Here is a 15,241-nt window from a genome sequence, read left to right on the forward strand (position 1 = left end):
GCCTTAATGAAGATTTTCATACGATTCTTCCAGTATGGATACTGCTTGCCATTGAACATATGTGGACGTTGAGTTGAGTAACCTTCATCCAGTCTTTCTCCCGTAGTGTTCATGATTACCAGGTACTAGCTCCTCAGTGTTAACTGATTCTTGGAGGAACCGCGCTTTGATTCCAACTGTTAGTCGAGTACAAACACTAGAACAACTACAAGAGGGGGGTGAATTGTAGTTGGGGATATTTTCAATCTTTTTGCAGAAATAAAACAATCTTTAACTAAGAAAGAGACAAGTACATAAACTTGAAAGAAATAAGCACACGGGATTTTTACAAGGAAAACTTCCTAGGCCCAATAGGAAGAAAAACCATGACCACGAGGGATTTTGACTCAAATTCTCTTTAATATACTAGGCCAAAAGACTCTCTTTTGTACAACCTAATATTGGACCTTCTCAGTTCCTCTAGGAACTTGTTCCCTGTTGCCCTGTTCCCCCTGAACAAGTGACTTTCTCTCTTGACTTCGCTAGAAGTCTTTTCTTTCTCTCTTTTCTTTTTCTTTCTCTTTTTCTCTCAAATGATTACAGATTTTGTTTCTCTCAACCCAATCTCTAGTACAATGAATAACAATGAAAGAAGAGTAGAAAACGAATACACTTTCGTTGAATAATATTACATGAAAAACTGAAAGCATATATCCTTAAGTTCTTTAAAACAAAACTATATGTAGACAATTGATTGCCCCATGATCTTCTTCACACATACACAGTGGGAGCTAAAATTTAGCTGCACTTCATCCACTTTATAACCGTTAGAAGTTGCGCTTAACCACTTCCACATCTTAAGCCACGATCTCGCGCATTAAGATAGGTAGGTTGTTGTGGTTCCTAAAATCTAGGAACTACTTCAACAGCCCTCCTTTTTAGGCGCTGGAAGTTAGGCGCTTCAAATCAGATTGTGTTACTTGCTTCTCTTGTGCATACATAACTAACTTCCAATAATATTATGGATTCTATTTTTTTTACAAATTAAAGTCCGTAATATAATCATGTAAAGATGAGTCAAAACACAAATAGATTAAATAACTTAATTTTTGATTAAGCTCATAATCAATTCTCCATAAGTTATTAAACAAGCTATTTGTGAGAGAAAATAATAAACCTAAATTACACTCTAAATAAACTTAAATAATTAAATCTAATAAAATGAACTAAACAAAAGAAACTAAATTAAAAGAAGATAAATATTTGTCATCACCAAAATAGTGAATACAACAAAACTAATAACATAACGAGTCAAGAAAACATCAGTAGCTTTCCAAATATATAAAAATCACTAAATTCTAGAATGCTGATTTTCTCGTTAGTTAAGAAAGTAGTCTTAAAAATGTCCAACTCCAGTGAAAATTTTTCGTCTAGTCTTTCAAGGTGTCTAGAATTATCATACCAAAATTCACGTCAAACTAAGTTTAACAAGTTAGATTTCAAAGAACGAATTAAATAAAGTCATATTTTGACCAATTTTGGCATATAACTCGCCATAATTCGAGTTATTACTAAGAATTTGTGCAATTTTCACACAACATAAAGAACTTACGGACCTATTCATAGATGCATCACATGATTAATTTAAAGCTTTGTACATGAAGTTATGATTTTTGTAAGTAATTACAAGACCAAGAGTGCAATCTGGAAAATAAAATAAAGTGATCAACTCAAGTTTCATAAAAGAAATTCTTGTCCCACGAAAATGTTACTTATAAATCATGAAATATTAAGTTTCTCTTAAAATGCCTCATTTTATCATGTAAAAAAAACAATAAAAAATTTCATAAAAAATCAAATTAAAGAGGTTAATTAATCTCTAATTTTCACAAGTTTACAAATAAATATGAATTCCAAATCCCATATAAGGATATGAAGATTAAGGAGCCTCATGGTGAACATTAAGATTGAATATTTTGTATAAATAATAGATTTTGTACATATTGTTGTAATAATAAATTTTTGTAAATAGTTATTACATTACTCAATTAATGAAAAAAATTATGGAGATGTTTATGCATAATTTTCACAAATAATTCCACAATCCCTTTTGATTAAAATGAGCAACCGATGTTACAAGTATTGCATATTGGGCTAATATATCATAGTATATGAATCAAATGACCCAATCTCAATTAAGAGAAAAAATTACACATCTAACTAAGTTAAATTATCTGATGATTCATCTTACATTTAAAATTTTTTCACCATCTTCAAATGGATTAATCATATAATTTGACATAATTAGATTGGTAATTATGATCTTCGAATTGATTTTCGGCCGTTTCATGTGTCTTACTTTCAATGGCCAAATTTCAATTAGCCAAACGCAAATCTCCAAATTAGATCTCAAATTGATCATTTCTCTCCAAATGACTTAATAATCTTCAATTAAGTTTATTTCTCAAAAGCCTTCAATTAGGAAGTAAACATCTCCTTCTAGGAACTCTTGAAAATCCTAAATGTGATCACTAATTAAGGTGGTTATTTCAATCCTCGATTAATCGCTAATTAGAGTGATTAACTCAAACTCTTTACTTAATCACTAATTAAGGTAATTATTTTTAACCTTGGTTAATCACTAATTAGGATATTAGCTTAACCTTTTATCATATTTTCACTAATTAGAGTGATTATCTTAAAACTTTGGTTAATTATAATTAAGGTGATTAACTTAACCCATTTCATATTTAATCACTAATTAGAGTAATTATCTTAAACCTTGATGATCGTTAATTAAAACGATTATTTTTTCATATTTAATCACTGATTAGAGTGATTATCTTAAATCTTAATAATCATCATTAGGGTGATTATTTTTCTCATTTGATCACTAATTAGAGTGATTATCTTAAACCTTAATAATCCTTAATTGGGCGATTATTTTTCTCATTTAATCGCTAATTAAAGTGATTATCTTAAACCTTTATAATCGTTAATTAGGGTGATTATTTTTCTCACATAATCACTAATTATAGTGATTATCTTAAACCATGAATAATCACTAATTAGGGTGATTATCGTAATCTCTTTTTTTAATCACTAATTAAGGTGATTATCTTGATCCTCCTCATATTTAATCACTAATTGAAGTGATTATCTTAATCTCATTTCAATCACTAACTAGAGTGATTACCTTATTCCTAATAGATTTGTTTAATTCTAAAGGTGAATTATTCATAATCTATTCTTCCCTTTTCTTTTCCCAATGGAATTGGCCATTTAGGGTGAGATATAATATCGAACTATAATGGTTTTGATCCATGAGTGAGTTCCAATTACGCAATGATTGGTACGTTTTGCAACTTCGATGCTCAAACCTACCATGTACAAATGATATATTGGTCCTAAATAAAATGGTTGATGTGTATGTGTGCAAACTATGTGATTTATTTCTTTTTAATAGCCATGATTACTTTAAAATGCAAAATAACTCAGTTAGTAAGAGCCCTTTCTGTAAAACAAAAGAGAAGACGAGTTCCATACATTCGTGCCTTTTAACCTAAACCCTGAACCCTATCACATGGTATGAAAGACCAATTTTCAAAAACGCCTTATCCATCTGAAGTCATCATCATATTAAATGATATTTCTTTAAATTGATTTTAAAATTATTTATTAACTAAATTTGTTGCTATTCAGATATTAATAGGCTGGCGTGCGACTTCAAATTTTTCTAAAACTCATAGTCCAATGAGAGACTTTCGTGGGATTCAGACGTTAATTAAGACAGTAAAAAATCAGATACCACCCAAGCAAAGAAGCCGAGTGGCTAAGGAATCTCATGTTCGGGATACCCTTGTTGCCATAACCAATATCAGCCATAGTTATACATTATGATAGTGATGCAGCTCTGGCAATAGCTTATAGTCAAGTATATAATGGTAAGTCAAGGCACATTGGTGTGAGACATAGTAATAGTGTCCAAGGTCTTATAGTGCTATTATTGTTGACTATGTGAGAACTACGTATAATCTAGCGGAATGTTTCATAAAGGAAATAGTTAGAGATACGGTAAAGTGGTTGGCAATTGGTTTAGGATTGGTGCCCGTTGGTAATCACGAAAAGGGGAATCTTAACTTAACACCCAATAAGACGTTGAGTCTTAAGTTCAATAAGATCAATTTCCTTATGTGACGATTAAAAGAACTTATATGATCATCGAAGGTAACGTTCATCGAAAATATGATGGTTTAAGAGGTTGGGCATAATGCCTTATCACGGGAGCATGTTTCCGTAAGAGATCTACCTATACAAGTGTGAAGTTTGACCGCTTCAAGGAGCTAGGGGGGCATAGCTTTGATGCACTTATGGATTGATATGGACACATGCATGACTTTTAAGTGTCAAGTATATATTGCGAACAAGTAGTTAATCTTGTGTCTAAAATATCTTCAATTTTTCATTATGTGTTGCTAATACTTCAATCATTTATCGACGCCATTTCGATATGAATACTTTAAATGTGTACATACTAAATGGAAGTTCAAGTATTTGTACACTTTCATTTATGCATGACGTTGTTTTGTTTTTCTGTGCAATAAATCATTTATATACTCTAAATGGTGGAGGATTTGAAGAGATTTAGAATATTGGGTTGATTTGATTCATGTTATGTTATGTTAGTCTAAGTTACCTTGTTAGTGTAGTAACTTAAACAATGTATAATGTATTCTATGCTAAATGAGTGCCACGCTTCGTACGTTTGGTCACCAGTTATGATGAGCGCATTGAACAAAGAGAACTAGGGACACACCTCGTAAGCCAGCTCGCACCTCCCGACTGAAGACTCTAAGGTACAACAACCTAGTGACTAGGGTGGTAGGAACTAGTAACACCCAGTAAGGAGGGTCGAAATGTGCGATGGTGAGTCTTCGCGAGTCGCGACGTAGGTTGCACCTCGTGATGAGTTCATGTCCAAAATATGTATACATATATATACATATATATACATTTTTAAAAGCTGGTGATGTAGTGGGTAAGGGTTGCGGTGGTGGAGTGGAGGGGAGAGGGATGGGGTGGGAAGCTGTGGTGGAGGGGAGAGGGAAGGGTTGGGATGCTGGGGTGGGTGGAGAAGGGGTGGTCTCCACTCCCTTTAATGTAATATCCTGGAAATTTAAGCTTGATTAACATTTATAATTAGCTTTTAAAAAATTGTTTAAAATTAATTAATTAATTTAATCACTTCTCTATTATATTTGGAACAAAATAAAATCAAGTATTTGATAAAATAAGCTAAGTTAGATTTGTAATAGATTAAAAGAAAGTAGGAAAAGTTACTAATTTAGTAATAGAAAAAGAATTAGAAAATTTTCAAAAAAAGGAAAATCACCATCCACACAACTCATCTTCCCTCAAGCTCCATGTCCTTGCTTCCCAAGTATAGTTTACCATTAATCCTCTATTACTTTAATTGAGTTTTGTTCCTAAGATTACTATAAATAGTGTGCTGATTTCACTATTCATCCCACCCAAAAATCAGAAAATTTCACAACCTCCTGTTTTTCCGGCCACCCTCCGACCACCACTACCTGCCGGCCTCCATTGCTGGGCTCCAGCTTCGCCACCATCGCCAGCACCACCACTTCCTCCTCCCTCCCCCACGCTGCACCCCTCCTCTCTTTCTCGCTACTCCCCTCCCCCTGACTTCTCTCTTCTCCTCGGCCCACCTATGCTGCTGCCACCCGACGCGCCGCCACCCTGCTGGGCAGCACGCCGCATCCTCCTCGCCGGAGCTTCGACCCTCCCGGCCTCCCCCTGCACTGTCCGTGTTCTTGTTAGTTCACTTAGGCTCCGTTTGGTAGGGCGTAAAACGTTTTCCCGGAAAACTGTTTTCCTCTATTTTCAGTTTTACATTGTTTGGTTGGCAAAAGAGTGTAAAACCATTTTCCCTTGGGGTAAAATTACTCTCCCAAGGATGGAAAACCATTTTCCTTTCAAAATGAAGGGAAAACTATTTTCCTTCTCTTCTTGTACACTCCTCTCACTACCTCCTTACTTTCCCTTTCATTTTCCTTTCATTTCATCATTTTTTTTACATCGAACCAAACAACGGAAAACTAATTTTGGAATTGTGTTTTCCATTGTAAATTGTTTTCCATGAAAATCATTTTACACTGAAAATATTTTACGCCCTACCAAACGGAGCCTTAGTGAAGGTATATTGCATACCTTTCCCTCCATTTTTTTAGTTTGAAAAAAAAGAGTCTTTAAGTTATTATAGTTTGGGCTCAATGATTTATTAACATGACCCATTAGTATATTGGACTAATTAACTAAACTAATTTAACTTGTGATCTTGTAGTTGATATTCATATTAGCTAATAAACTTATTTATGAATAATTGTACTTCTAACCTTGTAAGTCTAATGTAAATATAGGGACTTAGTATGTTTAATAAATCAAGTTGTTTGGACTTAGTTAATTAAACTTAATATTATGACGTAGTCACTTTTACTACACCTTAACTACATGAATGGTGCTTTTGGTTAATAAGATTATAGTTTCATGCTCATATAGTTATAACTTAAGTTTATGTATTATAAAGTAATACTAATCAAGTACACTTGAATTTTAAGAAAAATGTTAGTAAGCTTAGTCTATAATTATAGTCCCACTTTTTAGCTTAATGAAATGAATATCGCTTCTTAAGTTATAAATTAAGTAAGTCACTTATACATGGACACTAATTAGTAAAAAATATCACTAGTAGAAGTTAGAGTTGAATAGCTAGTTAGATAATCATTTTAGTATTAAAAGTCTAACTAAAATATGAAAGTTGTATAATCATACCTTCAAGTCATTAAACATGAATTTCCATAAATCTTATAAGTAGTGGTTATTACTAATTAAATAGTTTTACATAAGTTAGTAATCAAGTTACTAAATTCAAGAATTATAGTTTAAGTAATAAATGGTGATAATAAGGTTTCATAACTATTAACTTCATAAACTCTCTAGTATGGAAATGGATCGTAGAGTTTAAATCTAGATTAAAATATTAACAAGTCGTCTTTTATGAATCTTTGAATAGATTAGAAAGGAAAAGGGATATTACAAGTCTTCCCCGGCTATCCAGTATAATAATCACGACTCGAGGTAACGTCTACTGCTAACACCCACACTCCCCCTTCCAACTATGTTTTATGACGCTTTTACATAATGTTTCGATGATACGTGTTTATGGATTGCGGGTTATGAAATATTTTGCTAACTGATGTTTACGATGATGTTATGATATAAATTGTTTTTCAAGATGCTTAAAAGATAATTTATGACGTCTATATAAAAATGACGAAACGTGGTAAATGAAAGTGAAAAACGGTTCTTAGCAGTACTTTATGGGCACCGCAAGTGTTACCTTTGTTGTGACCGCCTTTCGGATATGGGCACCGTAAGTGTCACATTTGTTGTGACCGCCTTTCGGATTAATGTTATAGGCACCGCAAGTGTCACCTTTGTTGTGACCGCCTTTCGGATTAATGTTATAGGCACCGCAAGTGTCACCTTTGTTGTGACCACCTTTCGGATTAATGTTATGGGCACGGCTAGTGTCACCTTTGTTGTGGCCACCTTACGGTTTAATGATTATGATGATATGATATTGTACTTGTCAAGTTACCATTGATAAATGACGTATGTATATAAAAAGGATGATATCTTATAAATGGTTGAACTTCTATGTGTTTATGAAATGTTGTTGTCAATATTCTCTCCTCTCTGATTTCAAATAAAATGAGTTAAACTAAATTTACGTTGTTACAGTCATATGTTACTGAGCCTCGGCTCGCGACGTTTTGTTTTCTGTGTTAGGTATGGCAAAGCATATGCAAGGGTGATATTATGGATTATGTTGAAGTGACTCTACATATATTTGGGATATTTAGAATACTTTGTATTAAGGGTAATTATCACCTTAAATTGATCATATGTATGTTTAAGAGATAATTTTAGGCTATTAAGTTAATAGTGGGCCCTAACCCATAAGCTTAATTTATGATTCTATTGTTGATTTTAGGTTATGTATTTTCGGGGAGTTACATTTAATGGTGAATAGGTATAAGTTTCAGGTTTCGATCTCAGTTCACCTTTGCTTATGGATTTTGCTGCTTGGCTAGCTTATTTTAAGCTTGTTGTTGATGTACGCTGTTACACAGCAATAATGACGATTTTTAAAAGAAAATTTGTCAAGTTTTTTGGTTAATAAGAAAAGCCGGAGCATTTAAGAAATGCTCAAGTTCTCGTATAGTGTGTTACAGGTCAAATACAGAGTATTTGTACTATTTTTAACCGGAGCACTTGATGTTTTTTCACTATTGCCTATGAGTTCAAAACCTAGTATTCTTAAAACCCGATCATCCAATCCAATCTGCTTGCATAGTCCATTTCAGTCCATTCCATGTCTATATGCATATATTTAGTCCCATGTCAGCATCATGATCAAGCCCATACTAGTTCAATACCATAGTCATTCCTAATTATTTTCCATTCCGTTTCCCATTTCGCATTTCCCTTTTCCATTTCCTATTTCGAAAATAATTTCTTAAAACTTACAAGTAAGTTCCGTTTGATTTATGTTTATGACAGGTTGTGAGGTTATAACTTGGGAATGTCCAACGGAGACTAAAAAAGGTCAACCTACTCCCAGACTCGTCAAACAAATTCTCACCTTTTAGACGAATCTTCCGAAACTTCTAAATTGTCATCTGAAAAGGGAGACACTTATGAACAACTTAGTGCCATCACGGCTCAGCTTTAAATAATCAACTCTCTTCTTGAGGAACAAGACAATGAAATCAAGGTGCTAAGAGAAAAATTGACAACTGAGGAAGGAGAAGAGGAGACACTCCACCACCACCACCTCTAGAGGTGGGCATGGGCCGGGACAGCCCGGCACGAACCCGCTCGAGGCCCGGCCCGTTGTCCGCTACGTGGGCCGCGGTCCTGTCCCGGTCAAGAAATTTTATTTTCGGCCCGCAACGGCACGAGCCCGCGTGGACCGGCCCGCTGGCCGAACGCTCCTTTCCTTTGATTTTTTACCCCAAAACTGTCTAAAATACAAAAATACAACATAAGACATGGGCCGGCCCGCGGGAAGCACGGGCCCGTGGGCCTGGCCCGGACCGTGGACAAATTTTTAAAATTTCAAACCTGGATCGGCACGGCCCGCCACTCATGGACCCAGGCCCGGGCCCGACCGAGCCCGTGAACAGGCCCGGCCCGCCATTTACTCAAGCCCGCAGGCCGAGCCCGTGAACAGGCCTGGCCCAGCCCATGCCCACGTCTAACCACCTGCTATCCAAATTTGAGGTTTGAAAAACTCAAGCAATTGATCTAGTCAATTACTGCACTCGAGGATCAGGCTCATGGCCATGAGATCATCGATCGTGAATTGAGGGAAAAGCTTCGTGAAAAGGTAGCACTGGATGACCTCCCGAAATTCAAGGGGGTCGACACCCAAATGATCATTTGAGAGCTTTCTCCATCTATGTGGCTCTCAAAGGCGTGGCTCTCAAAGTCATGAGCAAGGACATGTTTGCTTATGTCTTTCCCTTAACCTTTGACGCACATCCATCCAGGTGGTTCAAGCACTGAATAAAACTAAGCTAAATGATTGGGACTACAACATAGAAGAGTTCCGCAAGCAGTATATATATAACACTCACCTTCCTATTGGTCTCTATGAGTTGGAGTTAACCAAACAAAACTCCAACGAAGACTTCATCACCTTCCTGAACAGATGGAGGAAAAAGGCCGCACAAATGACTAATAGGCCAAATGAAGAGGACCAAGTCCGACTAGTGATCCGTAACTTGCAGCCCAAAAATGGAGATCACATCAAATTCTTACCCATAGAGTCTTTCACGGAACTCTTTCAAGAAGTGTAACAATAAGCCTTCCAGATCCAAAGAATAGGTGCAAGCCTCAAATAATAAGGGTTACAATAACAATAACTCTTTCAAGAAGTGTAATAATAACCCTTCTAGCTCCAAAAGCAATGATGTCAATGCTTTAAGTACTTAAAAGGGAAGCTACCAAAAGCCTCAAATAACCTTCACTCCCATGGGCATGACTTCATACAAGAGGAGAAATCCAGCCTATTGGTTGCACTCCAGGCCCTGCACCTGAGAATAAGTCTAAGAAGTGGAATCCTAATGCTTATTACAAATACCACCAAGGGAATGGACATCCAACATCCGTGTGTTGGGCCTTAAAGAATGTTCTATAGGATATGGTTAATAATTGTAGACTTTCAATTCCGTCTGCAGCAAAAGTCAGCAACAATAACAATCCGGTAAGCATCGTCTCAACAGTGCATAGGGGCTTAGTCATTTAACGTTAGTTTTCTAAGGTGAGTCGACGAGTCACTCCCCTAGCTCTTTTATTTCCTTTCATGTCGAGTCTATGTCATTTAGGACTTTATTCTAATAAGCCTTATGTTCTATTTATTTCTAATTATTAAAAGTGCATTTCCTTTTTCATTGGTGTTCCATCATTATTTATGCTTCTAATTCAATGATGAAACTTAAATCACCTAAATAACTTTGAATAAAAATAAAGTGGACATACCCTTGATTATGAGTTATTTTCATGTATCCATCATTCAAAAAGCCATCACCTTCAATAAACCATCCTCATCCATGCAATCCCAAAAAAAAAAAAATCGTAATCCATCATCCTCCATGATCCTTAGCCATATAATCGAAGCTCCACAAAATATTATCCTTCAAGCCTTCCAAAACCATAAAAAGTCGTGTGTAATCCTTACTACACAAAAAAATCAATGCAAGGAAAAAAATAAAAATAAAAAAGGTGAGAAAGATCAAAGTACGAAAAAAAGCAAAATAAAATGTACAGAACAAAAAGAAAAAAATGCAAAAAGGAAAAGTCAAAGGCAAAGAAATAAATAGTCAAGTTAGGAGGCTTGCACACAAGTCTCTACCCCTCATTCAAAACCTTCAATCTATCAAAACCTTTACCCATATAATCTAAATATATCGTTTTTCTTCATATACCCTTAACAAAAAATTTTTTTGCACCATATACCTTCTCGACTTTTGAAATTCACCATATACTCCCCACTTTTCAAAAAAATATGTTCACTTATCCTTAATGACTAATGGCTTTAAACTTCGTTAGTCATTAACCCCTAAACTCCCCTTTAATCCTAATTAACTAACCTAAATCTGACCCCTAATCTAAGTAAACCCTAAACACCCCTCCCCCACCCTAACCTTAACCCTAAGTAAACCCTAAACACCCCTCCCCCACCCTAACCTTAACCCTAAGTAAACCCTAACTCTCTCTCTCTCTCTCCTTAACCCATCACCAACCCCCAGCCCCCCAACCCAACCCCAACCCCACCACCCCCTCCCACACACACAAAACCATCGTAGGCCCCACCCTCCCTCCCCCACCCTCGTAATCTCGTCAGCCCCCCACCCCATCCCCACAGCCCAACAGGCCCCCACCCCCACGCCCCCAACCCACCTGATTTTCACAACTCTCACACCCCACCCTACTGATTTTCGCACCCATCCCCCCACCCCGTCGATTTTCGTACCCAACGACTAGAATTTCGTGAACTGGGAATTCGGTGAAATTTGTAATCACGGGTGTTTATGAATCTGGTATATTTGGCATCTGAAACTCAGTGGGGTGCGAAAATCCAGTGGGGTGGGTACGAAAATCTAGTGGGGTGGGGGTGAGAGTTGCGAAAATCGAAGGGGTAGGGGTTGTTGGGCTGCGGGGGTGGGTAGGGGAGGGGGAGGGGGCGGGCGAGGCTGCAGGGGTGGGGGAGGGAGGGTGGGGGCTGCGGTGGTTGGGGGGCTGGTGGGGCTAGGGTTGGGTTGGGTGGCTGGTAGTGGGTTAGGGAGAGAGAGAGAGTTAGGGTTTACTTATGGTTAGGGTGGGAAAGGGGTGTTTAGGGTTAGGGTATTAGATTAGGAGTTAGTGTTAGATTTAGGTTAGTTAATTGGGATTAAAGAGGGATTTAGGGGTTAATGACTAATGGAGTTTAACATCGTTAGTTATTAAGGATAAGTAAATGTATTTTTTGAAAAGTTGGGGGTATATGGTGAATTTCAAAAGTCGAAAGGGTATATGGTGCAAAACAAAATTGTTAGGGGTATATGGTAAAAAAAACCGCTAATATGATCCTACATTAACCAAACCAATTAAACCTTCATCAAACTTCAAAATCTCAACCTTTCATCAACGCTAACTCCTCTTTCAAGTCCAAGCTCGCTAGGTTGAAAACCTGAAAGGGAAGCATAGGCAAAAGTTAGGGCACAAAAAACAAAACACTGGAAATATAAAAATCAGATCCATAACTACGAATGGTCTAAGGATACATATGAATCCTCATCTCGAGATCCGACCACTTCAATAAAATAGTTTAATCATGGTCAAATGATTTGATTTTATAAAATCTAAAAACATACTCTTTCTAGATCCCGGCATAGACTCGATTCTAAACCTATCAGCGTCAAAGCCTTTTCCCACCTACATCTATATGAGTAACAAATTTAAACCTTTTATTTTTCAATCACAAATTCTCATTTTCCCTGAAGGACTCTCCGACAATTCCATGCTATATGGCGATATTTGACTTTGCCTATATCAACTCCCGAAAGAAGAATCCCTCATTGAAGAAGTTTGAGTACTCAATACAGATCAAGTACATTCCAATCTAGGCTCATAATTCCTAATTTAAGACAAAATTACCCAAAAAGGGGGATTCCTACATATGAGGTGGTTCCTCCAAATCAAACTCCCAAAAAGTTGTAATCTGCGGATCTCACTTGTAGACCCTGATTATTTATCAAAACAGTTTTCGAAATCAATCTATCTATTTCTAATCATTTTATCTCCCTAACTATCCAGATCTCCTAATCTTGCATAACCCTGACCTTACATAACATTTCATCTTTTAGCCTTGCATAACCATGACCTTGCATGACAATTCATCTTCCTTAGCTTTCCATAACTCTGATCCTTGCATAGTGTCTCATGCATCCTTAGAGAGTCTAAGTTTGCATCTTTGCATCATTATGTGCCTTATACGAGTTGCTTGCACCTATCTGCTATCATCTTCTTCTGCAGGTAATCAGATTGCTTGTAGTTATTGTCCTACATATTAACTTTGTCTTGCAGAGACCGACGATATGTAGATCAGTTCTAAACTGCAAAGCATTTAGAATCGTTTTCTGTCTTGACACGGTAAACTTTGACTTTCGGTTTCCTGAACCTCAGTCAAAGTGGGGGGATTCCCTAGACACATAATGGTATCTCCCAATTTAAGGGCCTAATGATGAAATATATCACAGTCTAAATTGGTCCCGACCCAAGGGGAGAGTAGTATGAAGAGCCAGACCCAAAATTATTTTAAACTGTATTTATTAATTTTAATTATCTAAATCCTATTTTAAAAGTCCACTTAATTATTCATGATAATTAATTGTATTTTGAGCCCATTTAGAATATTTTAAGCCCAATCCTTTGAAAAAGCCCAAATAATTATTCAATTGTAATTAATTGTTTTAATATATAGATAATTATTTTTAAAGAAATTTTTAATCAAAATCAGATTTATCCCATAAAAGTGATTTTCGGATTTAAAGGATAAAAGAAAATTGTTCAAAACACTTTTAAAAGAAAGGTTGTCAAAACGTATTTGTTGCAAGGTGGCGCACCACATGCGCACATCGCACTAGTTGAGCTACATCAAGCACACCACTTTGCGCCTGACACGTGTCTTGTGCGTCACACAAAGACGTGCGCCTAGCGCTCTCCTTACATGATGCGTATTTTGTTTTTCTGTCTTTTTTTAATGTTTTCCTATAAATACGCAATGGTTTTACGGATCTAAACACACTTCGAATATACGACTTTAAGAATACACTTTTGTGCACCTTACACTCGAATATGAATTCTCTCACAAAAACTCTCTCCTTAAAAGACAAACAAAACACATACTGTTAGATACACATAAATTCATATTATAGGCTTCATTATTTCTCATCCCGAAGGTTGTCACTCTCTTAGACCTAAGCCGCATAGGTATACTCCTGAGAGTCCTTGAATAAATCTCTATTATTTTAATATTGAAGTTACTAACTATTTCTTTCCCAATGTAGTTTTTTTTTTTTTTGGAAATTCAAAATTGTTATTGATAACCAAAAAAAAGAGTAATACAAACACCAATTCTCCAAACTTCAGAGCAAGAAAGCATCAGTATCCAAACTTACCCACCTTCTAGGAAGGGTTGTAAGAGTAGACCCTTCATGTGCTTCTCTGAAGAAACAACTAAACCTAGCCAACAGCACAGCAAAGAAAACAACAAATTATCTACATCGTTGGGTTTTCATGGAATCAGGAATTCTACAAGCTATATTGAATAAAATTAAATCCATTGTCTGATTAGGGAGCTTGTGATTGCCTTCAAACACTTGATGGTTCCTTTGAAGCCAAATGTTGTAAATTGCTTCTGCAAACAGCATGCCATATAACTGGTTCCTGGTGCTCTTCCTTCTGCACTTACTTGCAGCTGTAGAGATTTCGTCTAAGAAAGCCATAGGTCTTCTAGCTATGCCCAAGAGATTCAAACACTGCATCCATATATCAGAAGAGAAGGGACAGTTGGAAAATAAATGTTGTATATCTTCTTCTGCATCATTGCACAAAACACAAGTGGTATCACTGATCATATTCCATTGGGCTAGCCTACTTTTGGTAGCAAGTCTGCCAAGCACAGCCAACCAAGTAATAAATAAGCTTTTTGGAGAAGCCTTGTTATTGCAAAGTAGCCTCTTTCATCTGACTTGAGTAATAGGTTCTCTAAGAGCTTTATAGCATTTACTAATAGAGAACTTTCCATTGTGTTCATAATCATGAAGTTTAGCACCATCATCAAAGTATGATCTGCAATTCATGATTTTCTTTAGAACCCAAGACATACCAATAGGGATTCTCATGGTCCAAATATTGTTACTCTTAATATAATAAGAGTGAATCCATTGTATCCACAGCTTGTCTTGCTTCAAAGCTATAGCCCAAAACTGTTTAGCTATGGCTGCTTTGTTCCAGTTTTCTAGATTGGTAAAGTTAAGCCCTCCTCCAGTTTTAGGAAAGCATGTTTGTTCCCATGAAACTAGTGTCTTCCTTGAAAGAGAATCTTTACCTGTCCAAAGGAAGGACTTGC

This window comes from Beta vulgaris, chromosome 1, assembly GCF_026745355.1.
Source record: "Beta vulgaris subsp. vulgaris cultivar EL10 chromosome 1, EL10.2, whole genome shotgun sequence".
Lineage (NCBI taxonomy): Eukaryota > Viridiplantae > Streptophyta > Magnoliopsida > Caryophyllales > Amaranthaceae > Beta > Beta vulgaris.